Source organism: Amphiprion ocellaris, chromosome 9, assembly GCF_022539595.1.
Source record: "Amphiprion ocellaris isolate individual 3 ecotype Okinawa chromosome 9, ASM2253959v1, whole genome shotgun sequence".
Lineage (NCBI taxonomy): Eukaryota > Metazoa > Chordata > Actinopteri > Pomacentridae > Amphiprion > Amphiprion ocellaris.
The window spans coordinates 1981038-1996946 of record NC_072774.1 but is presented as its reverse complement, the minus strand read 5'-3'; the positions used below and the strand labels follow the sequence as shown (position 1 = coordinate 1996946).

Sequence of the window (15909 nt, the reverse complement as noted above, 5' to 3'; positions counted from 1 at the left end):
GAAGCATTTAAAAAGAAAATTAAACATTAAAAAGTGGTAAAACATTTAAAAAGAAAAACCTTAAAGATTTAATCGAAAAATTTAATATTGGGAAAGAAAAAAAATTCAAACAAGCCGATAAAACATTTGAAAAAACAATTAAGCATTAAAAAGACAAAACATTTCGAAATCAAATCAGATATTAGAAAAGAATAAAAGGTGAGAAAAGAGCAAAACCTGTTAACCAGAAAGTTCAAACTAACAGAGAAGTACTGAGAAACTTTTAATATTTCAGTCGTCAGACTGTCTAAAGCTTCAAACTAACAGAGAACTACTCACGAACTTTTAGGTTTTCAGTCCTCAGACTGTCTAAAGGTTCAAACTAAAAGAGAACTACTCAAGAACTTTTAGGATTTCAGTCCTCAGACTGTCTGAAGGTTCAAACTAACAGAGAACTACTCAAGAACTTTTACGATTTCAACCCTCAGACTGTCTGAAAGTTCAGTCTAACAGAGAACTATTCAGGAACTTAGAAGATATCAGTCCTTGGATTGTGTGAAGGTTCAATCTAACAGAGAACTACTGTGGGACTTAGAAAATTTCAGCCCTCAGACTGTCTGAAGGTTCAAACTAACAGAGAACTACTCAGGAACTTAGAAGATATCAGTCCTCAGACTGTCTGAAGGTTCAATCTAACAGAGAACTACTGTGGGACTTAGAAAATTTCAGCCCTCAGACTGTGTGAAAGCTCAGGTCCTGAGGACTCGGGAGGTGTGGAGGCTTTGGAAAGTCTTGGAACTGAGGGTTCCACCCTCCAGCACAAAGGCCGAAGTCCAACCTCCTGAGAAAAACGGCTGAGTTGAGACTCGAGTTAAAAAAAACTCGAAAACAACAAAAAATAGATGATAAATGCGCAAAAAAAAGAAGAATTAGTATCTGAGCGAGTAGCTCAGGAGGATAAGAATACAGACTACCAACTGGAAGGTCGCAGGTTCAAGACCCACCTCCGGCAATTTTCTTTCTTTGTCTTTGTCAGGATTTTGATAAAATTTAAGAAGGGTCTGGTCTTGAACCAGCGACCTGCAGCTCCACAGGTAAATCCTTAACTCACTGAGCTACAGATCAGATAAAAAAAGATAATTTCGTCGTCCCTTTGACATCGTAGTTCCTGAAGTGACCACATGGGCAGAGCCAAGGCGGAGTCTGGGTGGAGTCAGGGCGGAGAGTAGGCGGGGAGGTGGGTGGCGGCATCCCCCCTCTACTCCCTCACCTCCCCCCACCACCCACCACACCTTCCCCCGCCCGACGAGTTCTTCGAGTCTCCACAGGTTTTCCCCAGTTTCTGGAGTTTCCACCAGGTCCGAGGCAGAACAAGTTGTCATGAAGAGGTGTTGAAGTCGGCCAGGATGGACTGACTTTTTACAGCAACTAGAAGGAAGACCACTAGAAGAGCAGGTCTTTAACCACCATCCATAAAATCCATGGAGTCACTCCAGAGAAATGAAGGGAGGTCAACTTTTATCAACCTCCATCCAGATGTTCAACTTCATATCTTTACTTGGACATTTTTAGCACCACAAACCTTTAGTATCACACTTTACTATCATTTATTAGGACTTTAATGGAATCCACCAGCAGATTTAGTTTTTGTTGACAAACTTTATTCTTGTCATCGTGAGACTGCAGTATTTATAACTCTTCCTTCTATTTGACCTCATGTTTATTAGTTTTAGTGGAGAAACTTATTTTAATTGTCCATTAGTCTCTTAAAAACCAAATAATAAATTGGATTAGTCAAGAGCTTTAAATTTCTTACTTTGTCATATTTTAAATATGACAAAAAAATCTAAAAATAAAGCGTCTTGAGACAATTTGACCTGTAATTGACGTTATATAAATAAAATTGAATTAAATTTGGATGTATCTTGTAATGTTGGAGTAATTCAACCATCTATGTTGGAAAAAACATTTTCTTTGTCCATTAATCTGTTGATTGTTTTCTCCACTAATTCATTTCTTGTTTTGGTTTATAAAATGTCAAACCCAAATATATTCAGTTTACTGTCAGAAAAACCAAAGAGATTTACATTCATGATGCAGGAATCAGGCTGTTTTTCACTTTTTATCTTAGTTTAGTCAGAAAGATAGTTGATAATGTGTGAATTGTTGCAGCTTGTGAGCAGTAAAAGGTTTTAATCTTTGGGGCCGAGTGTCAAAAAACATTTAGAAACCAACATCAACAAAACACTCAACAAAGATTTGAACATCATTAAAAGGAAATCCAACTTTTGCATGATAATGTCTAATTAAAGGACATTTATTTCCAACGTAAATGTGTGATATTCATCCTCTGGAGCTTTCTCTTCACATCGTCTTCCACCTGGACTGGTTTGGTCGGGAGCATGTGCAACAAACATTTGAAAAACTGCACTTTAACATCAATGAATGACACTGAAGTTTAATCTCTACATAAATGAGACTGAGTCTGGATGTGCTGCTCTGTCATTAACTCCTAAGTTCAGGGAAAGTTCAAACAAAAGAGGACAGTTCAGATAAGACTTGAGAATGAGCTGATTTTGAACAAACATCTCAGACTTTCTGAGCTTCAGCACCTCTAGCAAGATATTTTAACAACAAACAACTCAAGAGATCCAGAAGTTGGAGAGAGTTAGCTTTAGCTGAGCCAAAGAACATGTGGGACGCTAACCTAGCAAACATTTCAGACTTTTCTCTGTGAATTCTGAGAAATAATTTCCTATTTAATGACAGACAGAACTACACATCTTAACTCAGTCTCATTAAAACAGACTCTAATTCAGTGTCATTCATCCATATTAAAGTGCAGTTACCCAAAATGTTTGTTGCATGAGCTCCAACAAAACCTGTCCAGGTAGAAGGCCACTTTGACAAACAGGAAGTGGAAGATTCCAAGTAGATTTATAGAAGGGGGAACCGGACTGTACTAAGTGTGGTCCAGTATAGAGGGGTGTTTTGTGGGTTTTTAAGGCTGATAATGTTTATTAGTGAAACATTTGGAGTAGATATTTATTTGCAGTAAATGAAAGTATTTAAAATCTTGAAGTCAAACTTAGAAGAACGCAAACTCTAACAGAAAACTTTGTTGATACCTTTTTGTTTTGTTTACAGATGTTAAGTGAAAGGAGTTTTATTCGTGACGTATAACCAATCAAATCACTCCAGAAGACAGAGCGACCACAGGTAGACAAAGGTTCAGAGCCAAAGTAGCGCCATTTTTAAATGTATTTATTACTGTAAATCAGTCAAAAATAAAATACTGATAATCAGTAAATCAGTCAGCCCACAATTACTACAATTCTACAATGTATGTCTCTTTCCTTTGACTTGTTATTTGTACAATCTATGATGTATATGATGGTGTTTTTTCATACCAAAGGCTCTACTACGATGTTTTCTAACAGACATACGATGCTACTCTGGTTGTTCTGGCCGCTGCACTCCTCCTCTATTGTTTTCTGGATTGTACTCAGCTGCATGCCTTCGTCCATCCGGCCTCCGTTGACTCATCCCGCCTGCCGTCTCTGGAGCTGAAGCTGGATTGGAACAGACCAAAGTACAGTCCAATCACGATGCCAGCTGCCTCTCAAAAGGCTCCTTCATCTGGCAGGTGGCGCCACTTCTTCTGAGGGGAAGCTGAGCTGGTCCAGCAGAACTTTGGAGATGTGTTCCAGTGGTTGGTGGATGTGTGGGGAGATGGAGAGGGACCTTTGAATTGTTGGGGGGTTTTTGCCGACATGCTATACTATGAACTACAGGCCATACTGTGCTATTCTTGAAAAGTTTACTATACTTTGACATTTGCTGAACTACATCCTATACTATGGCGTTATACACAGAGTGCTTTGGTTACATGTTGATTTATAATCTAGATTATTTTCTGTTTTGTTTTTTGATGGGATTACCACAGACCTGACCGTGAACACCGTTGACACCCACCTGAGGGAGAAGCTGCCTAAGATCTCAAGGCTGCTTGGTCGTGGTCTTTCTGGTCCTGCTCCAGAACGCCTTCATCAACTACGTCTTCTTTTGAAGAGGCCCTCAGATGCTGCAATCTCTGACCTTCAGGAGGAACTGCTACTTTCACTCTGTAACGAGACGGCGGTTATATTAAAGACCCAGCTCCTGGCGGCTTTGAGTGAAAATTTAACTTCCATCAAAACGGAACTACAGACAGTTAAATCTGAGCTGTTGGTCAGTATTTCAAACATCAAGTCCGACCCAGCTGTCCTAAAGCACGCTGTGGGTGAAACAGAAACTTCACTCTCCACATCACTGACGACATCGTCACACTCCAAAGCAGGGCACCTGTCTGCTGGACTTTTAAAAGTGGACAATAAATGTGAAGAATGTGAGCAGCAGCAGCCTGTGAGCAGCGGAACAGATGTGATCAGAAAGAAGTCATTTTCTTTTCTTTCTGGTTGACTTGATGCTGTCAGATGCAGATGTTGGAGCTGATTCTGATCTTTCAGGATAAAAACCTGCTTTTCCTTCACAGACTTTTCAGGAAATTATTCTCTCAGGTTTTCTCTGCTATTTATATTTTTAGTATCTGTGATTATTTCATTATTGTAAAATACAGTTTGAGGCATAAAGACTCATTTAGTTATTTTATTCCTGAAATCTTTGACGTAGCAGAACTAAACTTCAATTTTACTTCTTGTACTTCTGATAATAGAACTAAATGTGTCTTCAACACGGATCATCTGGTTTTAATGAATAGGCAGCAACATCACAACAACAAATGAGACAATTTTCAACAAATTCATGAAACTGATGTCATTTAAAACTATCAGTCTGTTTTAGTGTCAAATTAAAGCTGATTACTGACAACTAGAACATTAACGTTACTGTTTTAATCACATTTAAGCTTCCTGAACATTACATTAACGTCAACCAGCCCCAGTTTTATGAACTTAATGAACCACATTACAGGAACACAACACATTTCAGCTGCTGACATGAAACAACACAAACATCGTTAGCTTGATGCTACATTTAGCTGCTAATCAGGACTGCTCAGCTAGCTCGGTTAGCATCGCTAATTCACATTAAAGATAACATTCACTGGATGCTAACTCTCTTCTCTGGTCAACACACACAGAAACAAACTCCACCAACATCTGGAGTGCATGGTACACATTATATCTGACACTAAAGCTGCATATAAAGTGCATCAAAAGCGGCACCAATACGAAAATAAACATTAACTTACCGAACTATCAGAGTCCTTTCAGTGTCTGCTGGTAGAATCAGCTGAAGGCAGAAAACTGGTTAAAACAAGCCAACAGGCAGGAAAACTATCTGTGGAAAATGTTCTGCTGCTCCACCGATAAATAAACCAACAGTTATTATATCAGAATTAATCCAAACGAGGAGAGCAGAGTCTCTGCTGCCTCCTCCATAGGACCTGTCAATCATTCCAGACCAGACTGTCAGTCAAGTAGTCCCGCCCCCTGGCTTCGCAAAACTTTAACGCTCTATAAAAAAGTCCTTATTGATTTATTTTAAGATCGGCCACCTGATCTCTCATTTTGACCATGAAAACTAACGAAAAAAAATATATCCAGTCTATGCACCGTACTCTGTTTGGCTCTACACTTGCTGATGACCACTTCCGGTCTCAGAAAATGAAAAAACGGACCTTTTTTCGTTTCTGTCTCTTACTGATTTTACTTTCTTGTTATCCTAAATATAAAACGAAAATCAACGCATTTTAAAAAATCGTATATCCCTTTTTGATCATGAAAAGGAAAAAAGCCTTGTATTTCAATTTTAATTTTTGTATTTTAAAACGAAAATCAAATAACCACTCCTTTTTTGATTTTCAACACCGTTTCAGAAGGGAAAATACAATTGCTAGATAAATACACGGACCCAATCACGGATTCGTGATAAACCGTCATTTTGCGCGTCTTTTCGTGTCATTTTTGTCATTTAAAACTTGAGTTAATTCTCCCTGCATGTACTACCACCACAGGAGGGACACACAGCGAACCGGGGCGCGGTCTGTCCACCGGGAGGAGCGGTCTTTCTGGCCGGGGTGCGGTCTGTCTACAGGGAGGTGCGGTCTCTGTACCAGGGGGGCGCGGTCTGTCCCGTAGGCGAGGACGGAAGCGGAAACTCGGCCATCTCCTCGTCCAGCCAGGCTCCAGGCTCCAGCAGGTCAGTACCACTTCATTATGGCTGTTTTATCACGCTGTGTGAGCCGCATTTCTCCACACTTTGACACGCGAATATGTGTTTAGAACACGGTGCTGAGGCGGGAGGTGTCTGGTCCGGAGCTCATGGTGCTGCCTCAATTAGCCGCAGCTAGCAGGCTAACGGAGCTAGCATGCTAACGGAGCTAGCAGCTAATGTAATGTGTCCTAGCAGTAGCACTGGTAGCTAACACAGCTAGCGGCTAATGTGTCCTAGCAGCTAACGGAGCTAACAGAGCTAGCCGCTAATGTGTCCTAGCAGCTAACGGAGCTAACAGAGCTAGCCGCTAATGTGTCCTAGCAGCAGCAGCAAGTGATTTGTTTTATCAGTCAAACTGTAGGTAACCTTCACCTTCGGCTCCGCTCCGGTCTGTTTCGGTGCCGGAACCAGACCTACTCGCTCTGTCTGGCGGCAGTTTGACCGTTTGTTCTCGGCCAGCTAAACCCTCCTGTCTTCCCTGTTTATACTTCACCAGACTTTACCCTAGACCCTGCTGCCAAACTGTTCGCCAACTGTTTGCTGAGTTCGGGGTCGGAACGGTAGACTTCTGAGCCCCCGTGGCTAACACCTACCGTCAATTGACTAATTAGTCTTTAATTGCACTCAAACTTACAGACTTTTGGGGCTCGTTTTGTCGCTGCTGCTTGTGTGACACCTGACTGAGTTTGCTGCTCGGCTAGCTTTGATGCTAACTGAGTGTTTGCTCGCTACTGGGGAGGTGTGACAAGAGGAAAAGCTGCATTTATCCGCCTGGTTGTTCACCTTATCTCGGTGCAGGCTGGCTGGGTGGAGGCAGCTTCTCCAGGGAGGGTGTTCAGCTGGAGCCCAGAGATAGCATGCTAGCTTAGGAGTTTTAGCACCCTGACGGATTCTGAAATCAGGTTGTAGCGTAAACAGAAACTTCAGATATTCTTCCCATGCTCACAGTTAAAGATCTGGAATTAATTTAGCATCTCACACTGGAGGATAATATTATGTTATATGGTAATACGTCTAATATATATTATGGTGTCGGACGGAGCAAAGCGACACGACTTCGTGGGGAAACGGATGGAAACAAAACGGAGACTCTGGCGCAACAACTTGCTTAATAATAGTTTGCAGTGTGAAGAACAAAAGCAGAAACATGTCTGCCTGAGAAAATAGTTGGGAGGCTGTTTGTCTGTTGGTTCGTAAGAACTGGAGGTGAGATTTTAACCATAAAGTTTAATATTTGTAGCTAATGTTAGCTTCTATTGGGGGGAATGTGTAGTGTTGCCTGGCGATTGTTAAGATTTTAACTGGTAAATATCAGCCATGTTTGATATTACCAAAGCCCGGCACACATTACTCACATTACTTCTGCTCTGACCGTTGGGCTGATAGATAATTAGAGCCTGTCATAAGCTAATTTTAGCTAGCTACACAGTTACCAACAAAGCCACGAGTTTCCCTTAAAGCTGAAGCTGGTTGCAGACTACATGTGACAGGTTTACCTCATTTCAAAGCTACCGACTGTAATATGAAGTCAGATTAATGAATTAACAGGTATGTTGAGCCTTAAGTCAGAGTTTTAGCGGTCATGAAGGTCTTTCACCTGTCAGGTTACCATGGTAACTGATGCTGCTCTGGCTCGTTTCATTGGTTATTTTCTCTCTGATCGATACACATTCTCAGCCGAAGTTTTATCTGCAAAACTGTTGAGCTTTATGTTGAATGAAGCTGAACACACACTAGAAAAGCAGTTTATTTATTGGCATTTATTCCAGAGAATATTCAGTCATTAAAATTAATTTTGCCTTTAATTTGGGTAAAATCTAAAGTACATATCTTTCATTATGGGAACATGTCAGATTTAAGGACAGAATAGAATAGGTTTTTATTGTAAAAAAAAAAAAGATGAAAATCGATTTGACACTGTATTAGCAGCAATAAAAGACAAATTATATAAAGCAATATTATTAGCAATATATTAAACACAGATTAAAATATATATACAACTGAAATATATACAAAAGAGCAAATATGGACCAGAGATATGAAAAATAAACCACCCTAAATATTATAATTAAACATAAATGTTGCATTTGACCATGAATAGTGCACTTGTGCCATTAAGAATCAGAAATCTTTATTGTCATTTTGTTAATTTAGTACAATGAGGTTTGCATATGCAACACCTTAAAGCAACTCTACACACACCTGCACTCATACTTATGTAAAAAACAAATGGAGAATAAGCTGAAAGTAGATTAAGAACGTAGTAAAAGAACATAGTAAGAGCATCTGCATCAGGGCACTTAATGCCCACAGCTGTTGCACATGAAGTCAACTTTAAACATATTTAAATGAATTAAGTTTTAGATCTAGATTGTACAGCTCTACGTTAGAAATAATCAGAAGCATTGAGAGTCAGTGAGTGGGGAAATAAGTTTAGTAGCCTTAGTTATTTTACCAACCTTCCTCTACTGCATCATTTGCATTAGCAATGCTTTTGCCGTCTCTTAATAGCTTTGCGTTATAACGACCCAATCTTTCATAGGCTGCACCTGATTGGTCCATTTGGTGCAGCTGATTACCATTATGATCTGTTACTTCTCCACCAAGGAACGCAGCGGTGTAATTACAGGTTTAAAAGGTCAAAAGTCCCCATTTATTAGAACAAGAAACTGAAAAAACCTGAAAAAAAAACAGAATAAATAAACAGATTTTCAACTTTCCAATGGTGTCTGAACACATCATGATCATTTTGGGTCTCTTTTATTGTGTTTTGTGTTGTGTTTTTCTAGTTTTCGTCATTTTCTGCCTGGTTCTCATTTCATTTGTGTTTGAGGCAGTTTTGTCTCTTTTTTGTTGTCTTACATCTTGTTTGTCTCATTTTGGGTCTCTTTTTTTCTCGTTTCATGTCTGATTCTGGTTGTTTTATTTGTGTTTGAGGCTGTTTTGTCTCTTTTTTTGGTCGTTTTCCACCTTGTTTGTGTCACTTTGTATCTCATTTTGGTTGTTTTGTGTCACGTTTTTCTAGTTTTGTGTTGTTGTGTGTCTGGTTTTGGTCATTTTATTACTCCGCTAAGGAACATGGCAGAGTTATGTGATGTTTGGCGCTGGTTTGTCCGTCTGTCTGTCTGTTCTCAACATTACTCAAAAACAGACTAACAGATTTAGGTGAAATTTTCAAGGAAGGTCAGAAATGACACAAGGATCAAGTATAACAACCTGATCTGAAGTAGGCTGCACCTGATAGGTCCATTTTGTGCAGAAGCTTAACAGCCGATGACCATCATGATATGTGTTATCGCTGATTGGGGTCATAGGTTTCTCACTGAGGAACAAACTCACCTCATACCCCAGATTTGTTTCTGCTTTTCCTCGCTTCACTGTAAACCATTACTAAGTTTTCACACCACGTCTCCGTTTAGTTTCCGTCTGTTTCCCTCCTGAGCTCAGAGAGGTGCTGCTCTGCTCCGTCTGACACCAGAATCTGACATGTTATTTTCTGATCATTTAGTGTGAGAACATCTATGAAGTTTCTCTTTATGATTCAACCTGATTTCAGTGTCCGTTAGCATAGAGCAGCTAGGTGTAAATTTACTGATGCTTAGTCATTACGACGTGTCATTTTTGTTTTTAGTCTCTTTAAGGCGTCTTTATGTCTTGGAGATGATGGACTGATTACGTGAGCGCTGTTGTTTCACAGCAATAAAACCGATGATTTTCTCACCGTGGAAGAACCCGACATACTACAGGTATGTTCTGCCCCTTATCAAAGATTAGTTGGCGTGTCTGAACTTTGGTACGGAGCTTCAGGAGGCTCGACTTTTGCAATGATTGCCTGATGTTCTGTTAAGCAACAGGTTTGTCTGACCTACAAGTCTAAGCTTCATATATGTGTCAAATGGACTATAAATGCTTTAAATGTGCACAACAGGTGTGTCTTCCTCCTCTGTGACATTAAACTGAATATTTTGGCATGTTTTAGGGTGTTGGGAAACCCTGATTTGCATTTTACCACCTTTTTCTGACATTTTACAGACCAAACAACTAATAGAGAAAATAATTATCAGTTGCAAAGTTTATTTTCCTTTAACCGTCAGCTTTTTAAAATAAATACTGTTGGCGAGTGTGGCGATAATTCACAAAAACAGCAAAGTTATAAACAGTAAAACAACAGTAATAAGCTACAAGATGCTACACCTTTTTTTAACCTTTGTTTCTATGAAAACAGAGAAAAATGCAACTTGAAGGCAGATTGACTCCGACTGATTAATCAGGAATATAACTTTAACTTCCAGCTACGTCTGGCAGCTGACTTTAGTGAAAGTGTCTGTTTCTTTTTTTTTTTCTTTTTTGTATTGGGGAGATCATACATAGTCCAACATTCATGTCAAGTTCAAGTCATTCAAATGTTAAACATATCCATATATATGCCATGCATAATATCAATCAATAGTCTAAGACACGTTTCAATGACATTAACCTTTCAGCTGCTGCTCTCCCTACCATTTCTAATTACATTTTAGACAAATGTATACATTCTTGAACAAAAAAAACCAAATGAACAAAGAAGCTGTCATTCTCACTCTTCTACTCATGAAGATATACTCACGACACAATCTTTTGGTGATCCTGCAAAATCAGTATCTTATAGAAGGGTAGTTACAGTAAGTCTGGTCGCTGTGGACCCATGTATCCGACCCATTTTGTCCACCATCTATCAGTCTTTCCATAATGTAAATGTCATGTTTAATTTTATACCAATCATCTAATGTTGGAGCATCTGGTTATAAGCATTTCTTAGTCAAGGCCTTCTTCCCTCCCACAAGTAATACTCTCATTAGGTATTTGTCTGCTGCAGATTGAATGTGCAGTACTGCAGCTCCCAAATACAGCGTGAAAACCTCAAATGGGATAATTATTTGAAATACAGTTTCCAAACATTTATGAACTTCTTGCCAAAAAGATGTGAGTTTCGGGCAATCCCAGAATATGTGGTAATGATTGGCTGCAGTTGAACCACACAACCTCCAGCAATATGTACCAACACCTTGATGTCTCTTTTGTGCAGGAGTAATCAAGAACCTCATGATACTTTTCCACCCGAATTCCCTCCAGCTGTGGGAATGAGTAGATGTCTGTTTCTGTGTCTAAAAACGCTCCTGCTTAGGGAGTGACGACACACAAGAGCGACTCCTTCATGAAAACCAAACCTGCCCTTTTTTAAAAAAAAAAAAAACTGACAACAGTGACGGTGTGCATTGCCTTTCCCAGAAAGTGGCAAAATTTGAATATTGCAGCCAGACCTGCACCGTGGGCGAATGAAGAGGTCGAACCTTTATGTGTTGTGTTTGTGTCGCACCCAAATGACGTTAAGGGACTTCCGGGCCGCCGTGCTGTGACAACTCCACCTACGATGAGGTGGTGCTCAATTGCAATGGAAAACGACCTGAGCCGAGCCGAGCAGGTGCTAGTGGAAAAGCACCTTTTATGTGACGAGTTTGAAGCAGAAGGTCTGACTTAATAAAGAAAGTTGAAAACCACGTAAATACCTGTTCACTCTGACATAGGGTTTAGTTTTTAGAAAGTCTTTTGCCTCAAGTAATTTTAGTAATCGAATTCCTGGAATAACTCTAGGAATTGTTTCAGCTCTACTTCAAAGTGCAATAAACCTAAAAGAATGAAAATTATTTTAGTTTTTTCCACAAGTATTTCAAAATACAGAAGTTTCTTAGCTGTATCCCTCAAATCTGTAAAAAACAAAAAAAAAATTGCACAATATCCCATGGTCTCGTTTATAGAGGTTTTTGACGCTTTGTGTTTTTTTTACAAACCCATCACTGCAACCAAAAAGTGCTCTGAGACCTGATGGATGTGTGAAATGTTCGTGGAACTCCCCAGATTTTATATGCAAAAAGAACGATTGATCTGTCTGATCTGGTTTCAAATCTGTCGCCAATCAAATCTGAAGATGCAATCGTAGCTACACTGGGCTCTACAGGGTTAAGGAGAGGCTGAGCACTTTGTTTGAAGATGATGTTTTTTAGCTTTGTTGAACTTGATCCAAAGTTCATTTTTTTCACATCTGACGTGGTGAATCTTTGCTTTATTAGGAGGCAGAATAATGACAGAAGCTTTTAAAAGTGTTTCTGAGGAATAACTTGTAAATGTTCAGTCTGCAGGTGAAAGTTTAGATTTTCCTTCCCCGTTGGGAGGTTTGATGCAGCATCTGTTTGGTGATAAAATGCAGATTGTGGAAGTGAAAGGATGCTACTGGTCAGCAGCAGCGTCCAGCCTGCTGTGTAAGTGATCAAACAGAAACAATCAGGAAGTGCTGAGGGATCGGCTGTAGCGTTGTTGCAGCGTTGTTGCACTAAATCATCCTCTGCATGCCGACCAGCCGCCAGCAGTCATCGTGTTTGTGGCAGAAACGGAAACCAGCGTTATTTCACCACAGCAGGGTTTCCCCACCCGCCAGTCATCAGAGTTTCACTAATAATCTGCTCTTTTCACACCCAACTTCCTGTTAATATCGTTACGTTTAGCCAGTTAAATCAGGGCTCGACGGTTGTTTAAACTGAAATTGACGGAATGATTTGGGGAAAACATGTAAAATGCAACTTGATTTTTTTTCACGTTCCAGTTCAGTATTTATCGTGTGATAAATTTAAAACATGATAGATCTTCATATTAACCAGATGAGAATTAGAAGATTTAATTTAAATAAATATATACACAAGTGCTATTTAAATATAGATAATAAATATTTATTATTTAGTAATGTGTAAATAAATACTACTTAAGTAAATAATAATAATAATATAAGTATTATTTAGTAATGTGTAAATAAATACTACATAAGTAAATGACTGTAATTCTAATAATAATAATAATAATAATAATAATAAAGTAACAAATATTTCTTACTTAGTAATGCTTGATTAAATACTACTTAAATAAATGCTAATAATTTTCATAATAATAATAAAATAACAAATATTTATTATTTAGTAATGTGTAAATAAATATTACTTAAGTAAATAACAAATTCTAATAATAATGAAGCAAATATTTATTATTTAATAATGTATAAATAAATACTACATAGGTAAATAATAATCCTAATAATTATAACAAAATAATAAATATCTATGAGTAATGTGTAATTAAATACTACTTAAGTAAATAATAATTCTAATAATAATAAAATAATAAATGTTTATTATTTAATAATGTGTAAATAAATACTATTTAAGTAAATAATAAAAATTTTTGTAATAATAATAATAATAATAATAACATATTTATTATCTACTAAAGTGTAAATAAGTACTACTTAAGTAAATAATAATAATAATAATAATAATAATAATAATAATAAAATAACAATTGTTTATTATTTAGTAATGTGTAAAGAAATGTCCAACATGCGGCCCGCGGGCCAAAAGCGGCCCTCCAGAGGGTCCAATCCGGCCCACAAAGTGTAAAAATTCCAGAGAAGACATTAACTGCAGATTGTAAATTAGTAAAACTATAAATTTAAAATCATTTCTAGACTATTTCTAGAAGTAAAATACTAGATTCTTTATTGTTCTTTTGTGTCTAATTTTTGTAATATTTTGTCTTGTTTTTGTTTTTTGTCGTTTTTTTGTCTGACTTGTCGTTCGCCTCATGTTTTTATGGTTTTGTTTCTGGTTTTTGTCGTTTTGTTTCCTTTTTGTCTCGCTTGTATTTTTTTGTCTCGTTTTTGTCGTTTGTCTCACTTTTTGTCACTTTTTGTCTCGTTTTTATTGTTTTGTCTCATTTTTGTAATATTTTGTCTTGTTTTTGTTGCTTTTTGTCTTTTTTTTGTCCGACTTTTGTCGTTGTTGACTTTGAAATTATTTTTCTATGTAAATTTCAGGTTGTTCATAATGTTTTGTACAAAGATAATTCCTTAAATGTGAACATTTTTGCACAAAACAAAGGAAATATTTGGAGTTGTGGTTATTTCTAGGTTATTATGCTGTGGTTTTACTGGTCGCTGGAGAACAGTTCGATTAAAAGCTGTGAATGGTTTAAGTTAAATAAATAATGTAATAAAACTAAAATCATTCCAGGAAATAGAAACTAATAATAGGACCTTTCTGTCAACAGAATCTTATGTTTAATCAGTTATTTATGTCTCAGGAGCAGCAGCTGAATGATTCATATTCTGTGATTAAGATAAATATAAAAATAAACCCTTATTGAATGTCCCAGATTGCAGCTTTTGCGTTTTTCTGAATTCGTTTATTTCAAATTTCAATCTGAAATCGTTTAATTCTTCAACTGTAGTTCTTCATCTTCACCTTTTTCCTTTTAGCTCAAACAGCTCTGACCTCTGAGGGAATTTTAGTCTCTGGTGTTTGGACCGTCGGCCAAAGTGCCGCCGTGAGTCCGTCGACGACCTTACATAAGATAAGCCAAGGCCGAGTACAGGACGTCTGCGAGTAAATAATTTTTCCTCATCTGTTAGAGCCGAGGCCGTGGACTCTCTAAACAGTAACCTCGGTTTAGCTTCTGATCCACACTGTTGACGGGAAACTCAGAAACGACAAGGATAGTGTTCAGCTTAGTCTGGTTTATCTGCCTGCTGCCACCTGTTGATGGTTTTCTGGATGAATCTATCAGCTGTTTGGGCTAAAAAATGTCAGAAATTATGAAAAATGTGGATCAGAGTTTCCTCAAATGTTTTGTTTAGTCCAAAGATCTTCAGTTTACTGTCACAGAGGGGAAAAAAACTGAAAAATATTCACATCTAAGGAGCTGAAATCACAGAATTTGCAGTTTTTATTAAATATTTACCCACAACAATATCTTTAACATCGTAGAGTCATCTAGGACATGGCATGCTTCAAGTTACTTTAGACAATTTTTACATCATTTTGGACAAATTTTGGAAAACGGACATTTCGAGTCAATTTTGATATTTATCACGTCATTTTTTAAGTCATTTAGAACAAATTTCAAGTTATTTCAAGAGTTTTTATTGAGTCATTTTGACAACTTGATTTATTTAGGGCAAGTTTTAAATCATTTGGCCGTTTTTATTTATTCTTTTAATCACTTTGGACTTTTTAATTTATGTTTAAAATATGTTTTGAGTCATTTAGAACAGGTTTTAAGTCATTTTGGACAATTCTTATATCGTTTTGACCAAATTTGTATTCCTTTTTGATTTTTTGGGTCATTTTTCCCCATTTTTGTGTCATTTTAGACATTTCTGAGTCATTTTGTTGTAGGCATTTTTAGTGATACTGAACTTCTTTTGAGTAATTTTGATGTTTTTTGAATTATTTAGTCGATTAGAATTCTTAAAATAGCAAGAGGTTTATTTATTAATTAAAAACTAACCAGTTAACAGGTGACTTGTGGCAGCTGTAATTAGAAATGCAGAGTTGTGCCATAAAGGTCTGCAAGTGATAATTATTTTCTCTGCATTAATTAATCAGTTTTTGAAAAATGTGGATCAGTTTCCTCCATTGTCTTGTTTTTTCCAAATATATTCAGTTTATTACATAAGAAACCAGAAAATATTCACATTGAATGAGCTGCTATCACTGAATTTACATAGTTTTTGTTAAATATTTACTCACACAGATTAACTGATTATGAAATTAGTTAGAAATTAAACTAGTAGTTAGGGCTGGGCGATATGGCCTAAAAAAAAATTCACAAATTTTCACAAAAAAATCCAGA

At 37.4% G+C, this 15909-nt stretch overlaps 1 protein-coding gene and 1 long non-coding RNA gene across 6 annotated transcripts in view; one reads left to right on the top strand and one right to left on the bottom strand.

The window, feature by feature from the left end:
* Nucleotides 1-3191: 3191 nt before the first annotated feature.
* LOC129349652 (uncharacterized) lies at nt 3192-5999 on the bottom strand. Its single transcript, XR_008602735.1, has 3 exons — nt 5231-5999; nt 3955-4103; nt 3192-3723 (listed from the first exon to the last, which is right to left on the bottom strand). It is a non-coding gene; the product is annotated as an uncharacterized LOC129349652 (long non-coding RNA).
* A 41-nt stretch (nt 6000-6040) lies between these two features.
* epn1a (epsin 1a) overlaps nt 6041-15909 on the top strand; it is a 35062-nt gene continuing 25193 nt past the window's right edge. For 3 of the 5 annotated variants that reach the window (XM_055013577.1, XM_055013578.1, XM_023262055.3), the window contains exons 1-2: nt 6065-6180; nt 9827-9941. The gene's annotated coding sequence lies outside the window, so the exon portion shown is untranslated. Of the gene's footprint in view, nt 6181-9826; nt 9942-15909 lie in introns of all 5 variants that reach the window. The other 2 variants (XM_023262056.3, XM_023262054.3) reach the window with 2 other exon arrangements.